The sequence below is a fragment of the Nicotiana tomentosiformis genome, chromosome 2 (genome assembly GCF_000390325.3).
Source record: "Nicotiana tomentosiformis chromosome 2, ASM39032v3, whole genome shotgun sequence".
Classification (NCBI taxonomy): Eukaryota; Viridiplantae; Streptophyta; class Magnoliopsida; order Solanales; family Solanaceae; genus Nicotiana; species Nicotiana tomentosiformis.
Window position 1 is genome coordinate 26,641,598 of NC_090813.1, and position 13,006 is coordinate 26,654,603.

Sequence of the window (13,006 nt, forward strand, 5' to 3'; positions counted from 1 at the left end):
CATAGGTGTGGTTAAAATGCGGGGACTTAGGTAAGCTGTATTCTATATTACGATCCGCAGACAACATAGTCTCCTTCCGAGTTATTTATATTTTCCTGTCTAATTTATATTCCAGACAGATGCTGTATTTTATTTTACTCTCTAGTTAATGCTCATGAACTTGTGACACCGGAGTTTGGGAGTGGTTATGGGTTGTTTAGTAATTTTAGTTGCAAAAATATTTATCACTTACTCTATGGGTTCTATCTTTACTATTTAATTGAGGAAAAATTTCGATTCAAAAATACTAAATTGAGTAACTAAATTAATTAGTCAAGGTTAGCTGGCCTGATAGCGGTGTTAGGCACTATCACGACCTTCAATGGATTTTAGGTCGTGACATTGAACGGACTAAACAAAGACTCATAGAGTATAATTTAAAGAGTGCAAACTTAAATTGATGAAAGAAAATGAATTATGGTCTGACCAAATATGTAATGGAATATATCTAGCACAATGAGAGAGAACAATAGGGAAGTAGTAAGTTTTTTGGGATTTGGCTATACAATATCATTTTTTTTGAGTTACTTTTGTGGGACGTAATATAAGGTCAAAAATTTGTTAATTCTTATTATATATTGTCGCCCGATATCAATTTCTCTTTTTATTTTAGGGAAAGGGTAAAAAATATTCCTCTACTATGCAAAAAGGATCATAAATGTCCTTCGTTATGTCCGTCCATTATTACCATTATAAAATTGGTGCAAAAATATCCTCACCCAAATATCCTCCTCCATGACCAACACCATCCAACGTGCCCTGACATGGTATGCCACGTCACTGACCCAATCCTATTTTAACCCTCTCACCCAGTTCTTCCACCCCTACCTCCCCTTCACCCAACCACTCACAACCCAAATCATTGTTTTCCCACAATAATTTTTATTGGAGATAGAGAAGTATAAGAATGTATCAAATTGTGTGTCCTCCAAGATTACAAAACAAAAGATCTAATGTATGAGTGTACAAGAAATGAAATCTCATCGCTCTCGAAAACAAAATATTGCCTCAAGACATGATTGGTTTTGGATAGAATGCTTTTGCTCTAAGTATTCAAAAAAAAAAAAGGAATCCCCAACGTTATAATCATTGTTTCTAGTTTCTTCTTTGTCAATTGATGAAAAATATAACTTTTGTTTATTGATTTCTCTACGGCCATCTTCAAAATTAGCCATTTACGCATGTTCTTAAACAAAGCAAAATTAAGGTAGAACAAGGTGTATACGGTTAAAATCGAGCCTACCCAATTTTTTTATCTGACGAGACCGAGGAACTGCATCGAAGGTCGGCCCCGTAGTGGATCAGACCAAGGTACGAGGATAAGGTACCAAGTTCGGGATTCGAGGTACCTGTCGAGATCGAGGACAGCAGCGATCGAGACCGAATGAGACAGACATCGGGCAAGATCAAAAATAACATAATAATGGAAATGCGAAATATCCGTGATTGGTCAAAAATCATGGCGAAAATCTCGGAACGAATAAAATTAGGAATGGTTAATTAGCTAATCATGGAATTTCCTTCTGTAATTAGAGTTATACCATAAGTAGAATTCCTTTACTATATAAAGGGGAGTATTAACCATTTGTAAGATACAATGTTCTCACATAAAAAAGCCACTCTCTCTTTAGCTTATACTCTCTTGTTCATCAGCTTGCTTTATTTTTAACTATTTTGGTATTAATCAGTTCGAGGGCACCCTAGCTCGAGGGTTGAATTCCATTTCAACACTTGTTCGCTGTACTTTATAGTTCATTTCTGTCATTAATCTTCATATTTATCAATTTGTATTAAGTGAAATTACGTATCTTTAGAACCTCATTATAAGTTTAATTGTTATCCAATTTTAAGGATAAACAGTTTGGCGCCCACCGTGGGGCCAAGGATAATAGTGATTGCTTAATACTGATTCCGATAACACACACTGTTTTACACTTGTTCTCGTAAGAATCTTTGTTTTCAGGATAAACATGTCAAACTCGCAAGTAACGCCTACACATGGTGACAACAGCCTCAAATTTCACGAGAAAAATGACAATATAGTCGCCCCAGGAATTGAGGTGCTTCGGGCTAACTTCGAGGGAGCACCAATTGCAAATCCCGTCGATGTCAGTTCACATGTCGCCCTAAATGCAAATTTGGGCGTGGATCCCGAAGGTAGCGTACGCAGGGAAGTTCGATCAGGTAGTCGAGGTACGCAGGACAGAGAAGATAGTTAGCCTCCAATTGATATTAGAAATGTTACATGCTCAACAGGCCGCTATAGCACAACTACAAAATCAGTACCGAACACCGAGTAGGATCGAACCAGAAGTCGTCCACAGGACCGTACCTGTGCCGGAAAGGTCGAATGCCAACGAATCGAGGACTGACCCCGTCGTTATAAAAATACTCGAGGAGCTCACTAAACGGATTGAATCGGGAGAAAAGAAAATCGAGGCAAATAACAAGAAAGTAGAGACATACAACTCCCGGGGTGACCAAATATTGGGGGCACCGCTGATTCTAAAGGGTATGGATTCAAAGAAATTCATACAGAAGCCTTTCCCTCTAAGTGCGGCTCCGAAACCCATTCCAAAAAAATTCCGAATGCCAGAAATTCCTAAGTATAATGGGACCACTGACCCTAATGAGCATGTCACTTCTTATACATACGCAATAGAAGGGAATGACTTGGAAGACGATGAGATTGAATCTATTTTACTGAAGAAATTTGGAGAAACCTTGTCGAAACGAGCAATGATATGGTAAAATAATTTGCCGCCTAATTCTATCGATTCTTTTGCCATGCTTACATACTCCTTTATAAAGGCACATGCCGGAGCAATAAAGGTTGCAACTAGGAAGTCGGACCTCTTCAAGGTGAAACAAAAAGACAACGAAATATTGAGGGAATTTGTATCTCGATTCCAGACGGAACGCATGGAACTACCACTGGTCACAGACGATTGTGTTATTCAAGCCTTTACTCAGGGTTTGAACGAACGAAGTTCGGTGGCATCACGACAGCTAAAGCAGAATTTAATTGAATATCCAGGGGTAACCTGGGCTGATGTACATAATCGATACCAGTCAAAGATCAAGGTCGAGGATGATCAATTGGGGACCCCTTCCGGTTTCGTTTATCCAAACAGACCCTTCGGCAAAACTCAAAGGGATATCGACAGAGAACCCCGGTCGAACAGAGATCAGTATCAACCATACAACGCAGATCATAGAAACGGCGGCCCAGGAAGCAATCCCACCCGAAATGATCGAATGAACGATCGAGGACAGAGCTCTCGAGGGCTTATGAGCAAAAGCGGCTTCGATAAATATGTCGATACCACATAAGCACCACGATTATCAGAATACAACTTCAGCATTGACGCATCAGGTATTGTGTCAACCATTGGGAGAATCAAAGATACTAGATGGCCCAGACCCCTACAAACTGATCCATCCCAAAGAAATCCCAATCAAATATGCAAATACCATGGTACACATGGTCATAGAACCGAAGACTGCAGACAACTAAGGGAGGAGGTGGACCGTATATTCAACGAGGGTCACCTTCGAGAATTCTTGAGCGACCGAGCTAAAAACCATTTTAGAGTCAGGGATGCAAACAGGAAAAACTAGCTAGAAGAACCATATCACGTGATTCACATGATCGTTAGTGGGGTCGATATTCCACAAAGGCCCGTGTTCAAACGCACTAAAGTATCAATCACTAGGGAAAAACAAACTCGAGACTATGTGCCAAAAGGCATTTTATCATTCAATGATGAGGAAGCAGAAGGGATCTCACAACCCCACAATGATGCTCTAGTAATCTCTATCCTTATCAATAAAATTCAGGTTAATTGTGTTTTAATTGATCCAGGAAGCTCGGCCAATATTATTCGATCGAGGGTCGTGGAGCAACTCGGCCTACAAGATCAGATCGTACCCGCGGCTCGGATTCTCAATGGCTTCAACATGGCGAGGGAAACAACTAAAGGTGAAGTCATCTTACTAGTAAATGTAGCCGGAACTATTCAAGAAACAAAGTTCCATATGATCGGCCTAATTCAAGAGCCTAAATGGCCATTTTATTTCTGAGTTCGAGAAATCATCCTTACTCAATTAAAACTTAAGAGTCATCCTACTCCGAGTTCGAGCAAGTACTCACTCGATTAAAACTACACTAGTCCGGCTTCGATCAAGTTGCCTAAGCCTCGAGCTTATGAGCAAATTTTTCATAAAGTATGAATGAAATATAAAAAAAGATATTTTATATATACGAAGATATTTACGAGGACCGATCAGGGTCCCGCACAAAAAATCAAAAAAGAAAAAGCCTAAGATTCCTAATTTTCCTCAAGGGCAGCTTCTTCTCCATCGAGGTCCTCCCCATTCTCGGATCCGCTCTTGCTGCCATAATCATCATCATCATCGGAAAAGGCCAGTGCTCCAGCATCAGCTTCATGCTCTCTAGCCTTTATTATCTCGTCGGTAAGATCGAAATCTCGAGCGTGGATCTCCTCGAGGGTTTCCCTCCGAGATTGGCATTTGGCGAGTTCAGCAATCCAATATGCTCGAGTTTGAGCGGTCTCAACTACCTCTCTCGCTTGGACTCGAGCGGCTTCAGCTCGGTAGACGGCCATGATCGCAATTGCCTCATCCTTTGCCTTTTCGGCTTCAGATTTGGCCTTTGCAAATTCGAAAGCCAACCAAGCCTCGAGCTCCTCTATTTTCTTTGCTTGAGCCGAGCTCTTCTCCTTCATGCCTCGAAGCTAACTTTCGACCGATGACAATTGGGCTTGAGCAGTCTCTTTTTCAGCAGCAAAGAGGTCTATATTTTCTTTCCACCCCAATGTCTCCGCCTTCATCATGTTGACCTCCTCGTGGAACTGCTCGATCCTCTCGACCTTCTGTTGCAGATGTGAGATTGAAATGTTAGCCACCATTCCCGAATCGAGCCCATGATCTTTTAAGATTTTCATTACTTGCTCGATCAAGTCGGTCTTATCTTTGTGAGTCGTGGCCAACTCGGCTCGGTGGTCCTTGATCTTTTCTTCTTTTTGCCCACCGAGAAGGTTGAGGGCATTCCTCTCCTCGGTAAGCCTTTGAATGTCGGCCTCGTATCGACTCAGCTCAGCTCGAGACAAAGAAAATGCTTCCCGATGAAGTGTTGAGGCCTACAGAGAAAGAAGAAAAGAAGTTAGACATGAAGAGAAAATGAACACAAAGGTAATACCAAAAAAGGAAGTTAAGGCTTACCCGATTCAGAGCTTGCTGCGCTTCGTTAAAAAGGCTCAATGCCTCGCCCGAGTCCTTTCTCGAGACCTCCAAGTCGCTCAGGCCGGTAGCATCTTCAACCCCAGTAAAGTAATCACGGAAGGGGTCCTCCCTTCCGTGGACTCCTTCGATGGAGGGGATCTTCAAGGCCCGAGCCTCTTGAATCATCTCCTCAGAAAATGAGGGGAGCAGCGGGGAGCCTCCAATTTCTATTGCCCCAAGTGGATCACTTGGGGTGTTCTCTTATCCACTTGGGGCGTTCTCTTCATCTCGAGGGGCCTCGAGACCAGCCCCTACAGTTGTACCCACCGTTGGCTCATTATGGTGGGAGGCATCTTCAATCCTTGATGACTCGGGGACTTCGCCAAAATCTCTTCCCGAGACCCCCTCATCTCGAGATGGAGTCTCTGCAGCCTTCACCGATTCAGTGGCCTTTGGTGCCTCAGTGCTCATTCCCACCCGGGCTACTAGCCCGGAGTCGTCCTTTTCCTCTTCTTCGTCTTCCTCCCTTAGACGCCGAACAGAGTCTTCGGTCAGAAGGATGATGTTTATCTTCGGCTTACGAACCTTCTTTTTCTTAGGTTATGGATCCTCGGAGGTTGAGGTCTTTTTCCTCTTTTTGTCCTTCACCGGTTTCGGTGCAAGGATCGAAGTCTCCTCCTCACCAAATAGGGGTCTCATGACAACATCTTTGCCAAGGCCTGTATGAAAGGAAATTAAGTAAGAAATGCTTTAACAAAATCATCAAAGACATGGAAAAGGGGCTTACCATGAGTCTTGGCCTCCCATCGACCCTTTGATAAATCGCGCCATGAGCGCTCTACGTATGTAGAGGTCGAGGCTAGGTTTCAAACCCAGCCCTCGAAGTCGAGAATCGCATGGGGCATCCAAGCGACCGCTATATCATGGAAAAAGACATCGATGAAAAAAGACAAAGGACCAAATAATACATGGAAGCTAACAGTGAGATGGTACTTACGATTCATGTTCCATTTCTCAGGAAATGGCATCTTCTCAGCTGGGATTAGGTCGGAAGTCCTCACTCGAACGAACCAGCCCATCCAGCCTCGATCATTGTCCTCGTCTATGCTCGAGAACAACACTTTGGTAGCCCAACGTTGAAGTTTTATTAACCTGCCTCGATAGAGGCGTGGGGCTATACAATCTGATAAGGTGATCGAGGGTGAAAGGGAGCCCCTCGATTTTGCTCACGAAGAATCGGAGGAGACTAACAATACACCAAAAGGAAGGATGGATTTGGCTTAAGGTTATACGATATTGATGGCAAAAATCAATAATGACTGGGTCGAGGGGTCCAGTGTGAAAGGGTAAGTGTAAACACTTAGAAACCCTTCCACATGGGTGGTGATATCTTCTTCGGGGGTCGGGATCACCACCTCTTTACCCTCCCAGTTGTAGTCTTTCTTTACCTGCTTAAGGTATCCCTCAGTTATCGAGCATATATACCTCGACACTGGCTCGCATCGACCAGGAATCGACGAGGCTTTATCGATCTTGAAATAGGAGTTTAGCACGCACCCCCCAAGAATACATTCCTCAAGACGGGGTTCCACCGGCGTTTTCCCGCCGGCCGGTTGAAAAGATGAAGCAACTTCTTTTTGTAGTACCGTTTTTGATGTTTTTGCCATTTTTGTGATAGTTTAAAGAAGAGGAAGAAAATAAGACTTAATGTTTGAGAAATGATTAACGTTTGAGAAAGGATTAACAGCAAAACCTGAAGATTTTTAAAAGGGAAGAGCTTAAGAGATGTAAAAGCTTTGGAGATTATAAGGAAGTAAAAGTAAAGTTTGAATCAATGAAGAAGGGGTCTATTTATTGGATTCACGGCGACGGTTCAAAGGCACTAGTGGCCGACCACCAACTGACACTCATTAATGATTTGGGAAACTGTACCGACGGGACGTTTCGGTCACTTCCGTCGCTCACGTCACGAGGATGACATCATGACAGGTCGAGGTAGAAGATCGAAGACTCAATTCGTTTCTTGTCATTACACTCCAACAAATGAGGGAACTATCTGTATACGGTTAAAATTGAGCCCACCCAATGTTTCTATCTGACCGGTACCGGAGAGCTACATCGAAGGTCGGCCCCGTAGTGGATTAGACCAAGATACGAGGACAAGGTACCAAGTTCTGGAATCGAGGTACCTGTCGAGATCGAGGACAACATCGATCGAGACCGAATGAGACAGGCATCAAGTAAGATCGAAGATAACATAATAACGGAAAGGCGAAATATCCGTGATTGGTCAAAAATCATGGCGAAAATCTCGGAACGGATCAAATTAGGAATGGTTAATTAGCTAATCATGGAATTTTCTTCTATAATTAGAGTTATACCATAAGTAGAATTCCTCTACTATATAAAGGGGAGTATTAACCATTTGTAAGATACAATGTTCTCACATAAAAAAGCCAATATAACGCTCTCTCTTTAGCTTATACTCTCTTGTTCATCATCTTGCTTTATTTTTAACTGTTTTGGTATCAATCAGTTCGAGGGCACCCTAGCTCGAGGGTTGAATTCCATTTCAACACTGGTTCACTTTACTTTATAGTTCATTTCTGTCATTAATCTTCATATTTATCAATTTGTATTAAGTGAAATCACGTATCTTTAGAACCTCATTATAAGTTTAATTGTTATCCAATTTTAAGGGTAAACAAAGGTTATAATGTATCAAATCTTGAATGTACCAAGTTTCTTCACTTTAATCTTTACAAATACAAGAAAAGAACATTCCAATTAATTGAACCACGCAATAGTCATTTCCTTTGATTGACTGCAGTATCATAGCTTTTCTAGTTCTACAATCAAAAATGTTAAAACTTGGACCCACATTTGTAGAAACCCACTGTCAGAATGAGGAACATAAGTTTTTTTTCTTGAGGACTTTAGAAACAAACTACCAAATTTTCACTAACCATATAGTAGAATTACAAATAAAAATCAAGAACTATTAGTTAATAAGAATTAAAAAGAAGAACAAAATTATCATGGAAAGAGGGGGAAGAATTAGATATCCATTGGCAACGGACCTCAGGCAGAGGTGATGTGGACGGTGGTGGTTAGGTGAAGGGGAGGTAGTGGTGGAAGAAGTGGGTGACGGGGTTAAAATAGGATTGGGTCACTTCGGTGTTGGTCATGGAGGAGGGATTAACAGAGGGGGGTATTTTTGTATCAATTTTTAATATAATAATGGACCGAAAGTATAACAAAAAATATATGATCTGTTATAAAATAAAAACTGTAAAGTAAAGACAAGTATAGAGAGAAACTGATATATTATTTAAATTTCAAACTTATGTACATAATGAACTGAAAACTCCTCTATTTATAGAAGAAAGGAAGCAGTTGCGAGACTTTTCACGAAGCAGCTGTAAGGCTTTTCTTTAGCTGCTTGTAAGCTGTCTGCATGAGCTGCTTGCAACCTGCCTGTTTAATAAGAAGCTGCTGCAAATTATTTCATTGAGCTGCTTGCAACCTGCCTGCATCAACTGCTTGTAGATAAACTTCAACAGAGTACTAAATGGATAATCTTCTTCAGGAAGATTATCTATAGCGGAGTAATAAATGAACATTCACAATATAATTATTTTCATAACACTCCCCCTTGGATGTTCATTAAAAGGTATTGTGCCTCGTTAAACCTTACTAGGAAAAATCCAGTAGGAAAAATCCTAATGAAGGAAAAAGAGTACACATATTTAGTAATACGCATTTCTAGCTGCCTCATTAAAAACCTTATAAGGAAAACCCTGTGGGAAAAAACCTTAGTAAGAAAAAAAGAGTACATCGCGTATTTTACTCTCCCTGATGAAAACTTTGTTTCAAATATTGAGTCTCCACATTCCAATATTGTATATTATCTTCTCAAAAGTTAAAGTTGGCAAAGATTTAGTGAACAAATCTGCTGGATTGTCACTTGAACGAATTTGCTGCACAACGATATTACAACTCTTCTCGAGATTATGTGTGAAGAATAACTTTGGTAAAATGTGTTTCGTTCTATCTCCTTTTTATGAATCCTCCATTTAATTGGGCTATGCATGCAATATTGTCTTCGTATAAGATTGTGGGTTTCTTATCACATTCCAACCCATATTTTTCTCGAATAAAATGAATCATTGTTCTCAACTATACGCATTCCCTACTTGCTTCATGAATAACTATTATCTCATCATGATTTGAAGAAGTAGCAACAATAGATTGCTTTGTGAAGTTTCACGATATGATAATACCTCCACATGTAAACGCATACCCGGTTTGAGATCAAGCCTTATGAGGATCAGATAAATAACATGCATCTGCATAACCAACAAGATATGCACTACCTTTGTTAGCATAAAACAAACCCATATCAAGAGTTCCCTTTAAATATCGCAAAATATGCTTAATCCTATTCCAATGTCTCCGTGTAGGAGAAGTTCTATATCTTGCTAGTAAATTAATAGAAAATACTATGTCAGGCCTTGTAGCATTAGCAAGATACATAAGTACACCAATTGTATTGAGATAGGGCGTTTCATGACCAAGGAGTTCCTCATCCTCTTCCAGAGGTCGGAATGGGTCCTTATTCACTTCAAGTGATCGGATAACCATTGGTGTACTCAATGGGTGTGCTTTGTCCATGTAAAAGCGTTTTAAGACCCTTTATGTATAGGCAAATTGATGCATAAAGATCCCGTCTGCTAAATGTTCAATTTGCAGTCCAAGACAAAGCTTTATCTTTCCAAGATTTTTCATCTTAAATTCTTTCTTAAGATATTCAATTGCCTTTTGGAGCTCTTCTAGAGTTCTAAAAAGATTTATGGCATTAACATAAACAGCAAGTATAACAAATTCTGATGTCATTTTCTTTATAAAAATACATGGACAAATAACATCATTTATATAACCTTCTTTCAACAAATATTCACTAAGGCGATTATACCACATGCGCCCAGATTGCTTTAAACCATATAAAGATCTTTGTAATCTGATTGAATACATTTTCCTAGATTTTGAATTTGCTTCAGGCATTTTAAATCTTTCAGGGATCTTCGTATATAATTAATCAAATGAGTCATGTAGGTTACGACTTATATTTAAATGGCATGACATCTTAAGGTGTCTGGACTACAAGTTTGATCCTCACAATCTTTTACAATATTGTACACTATATTGTATAAAATATATCGTCGACGATCATTTCTTATCAGTTCGCAAATGACATAACTTGTTGAAATCTCATCACTTTCTTTATTTTCAGGTACCTGAACTTCTTCTTGAGTTTCATGAAATGTTATGTCGGGGGCTCTTCCAAAGCCTATTTCCTCCTTATTATGATCATTTTGATCATTTGCTCCTATTCTTTTCAAGGATTGTTACCTTTGGAACCGATTGGTCTACCGCGCTTCATGCGTACAGTAAACTCTATCCTTCAGGGACTTTAATTTTAATATAAGCGTTTGCAGCTGAAATATGATATTTAATTTTGGATCAGCAAATGCTTCTGGCATTTGACTTGAATTATCTTCTAAGCGAGAATCATATTAATGATAATTCGATCCATATAGCATATTTTTCAGCTGTTTTATTCCATCCCCCAAATGTTAGAAAAACTAACTCATTTCCCCAATCTTCTTTGGGAAACATATCTTTGTGCATTGTGGTAGAGAAATTAATCATATACCACACATCAAAAGTTATTAGATAGTAAAAATATTTAGTTTCTGATCCTAAACCATTTGTGAGGGGAGGACTTATCATATTTTGTTGGTCTGATGCATACAAGTGTTGTTGTATGCAATTTAGAAAATCTTAGACCAACACATGAGGCTTTGTTCTCATAAGCAATAGTTTAACCATTAATAGGAGGTATTCAATGCTAACCTGGCTTGGATATAAACCAACATCATCAAGATGAACTATCTTGATTTCATAATCTGAAAATTATGCTCTTAATTGAGAAAGACAGTTTCAAATGCCAAACTGCAGGTTAACAATAAACATACATGTAACCATCTTATATATGCATCTATAAGTGGTTCACATGATAGGTGAATGGACCCATATTCACCTTTTATATATTTTAGAATTCGGGGATTTTAGTCCCAACTTTAGCTGGTATAATCAAGTTATTATGAGAACAAGCAACACAAGAGAATTCTTGAAGAATCTTCTAGTTCTTCAGTATATGCTTATCTGAATTTTCAAATATCTCATTTAAAAATGGTAAATGAAAACTTCAAGTTTATCATGGCATGTGCTATCTCTAAGTAAACTTCTGGTTTACTATGGCATAAACTTTTGCATCAGTAAACTTCTGATTTACTGTGGTTACTTTTGTATCAGTAAATTTTTGATTTACTGTGACTGCTTTTGCATTAGTGATACATGATGTAGTACAAATTTGAAGAATAAGGAAGGTAATTTCGCACATACATATTTACACTATATGATTGTGAAAACACGAAGATTTTTAATCTTTCAATCATCTGTAGTCTTAGTATGATAGTCATATGTATTAGTAAACTTCAGTTTATCATAACATATGTTTTGACCACAATAATGACAAATAAGCTCTTCGGGAGCCTTCCATTTATTGTCCACAATCAAATATTATTCAGACACTACTGTGTCATGTGTCTTCTAGACAAATAATTAGCTCTTTAGGAGCTTTTGTTGTACTACCAAATATTGCTCAGACACTTCTGGTGTCATGAGAGAAAATCATAATCAAATGAACAATATAAAGTTAATTCTAAATTTATAAATGACAAAAATTAAGAATTTTAATATTTTTACTACTAAATTTGTGACAAATATCTCCTTCAAGGAGAAATATTATTAACATCTGAATATTTTGTATCAATACGGCAACCACATAGTCATTGCATCTTTTAAAGAAAGATGCATGAGTTGTTATTTCCTTCGGGAAACTCAATAACTAACCATAATATATTATTGTGGTTGTAGTAAAAAGCATTCTACAAGAATGTTTTTGCCTTAGAATGATACATAATAAAATTATCCAAGATGTTTTACGTACAACAGGTACGTGTAGCAATGATCTTTATGCCACAAAAATAATATTTATATCATTTGTTATTCTAGCTCTCCCGGAGGTGAGTTGTAGTATTTCTTCATTCACTCCAGGGAATGAAAATGTGCTTCAAAAATAATTTTGAATAGCTCATTATTTTATTTATGCAGAGAAAGACACAGTTTTATAATATATTCCTTCTTCAGGAGAAAAATTCAATTGTGTTACTTCTTCAGGAGCAAATTAAAATACGAAAAATTGAGTATATATTCTCTCAATCATATTACCTCTTCTGGAGGTGAATCGTAATATATTTACATCAACAGCGCGCTCATATTTATGCCTTTATTAATATTGTCACATTCACTTCGGGGAATGGCTTAATATTTATAAAAAATTTCATCCTTCAGGAAATCAAACATAATTATCTGAACATGCATTAATCACATCAAATTGTGATGCTTCAACTTCTTTTAAAATATTTACTACTTCAGGAGCAAATCGAGGCGTGCATGTAATATAGAGAATATTTCTCTAGCTTATCTTTAATTGTAACCATAGAAAGTTCAAATTATCACTTCTGGTGGTCATAGGCATATACCACTTCTAGTGGTTAACAAAATTTAGTTACAATGAGATATACGAAATATAACC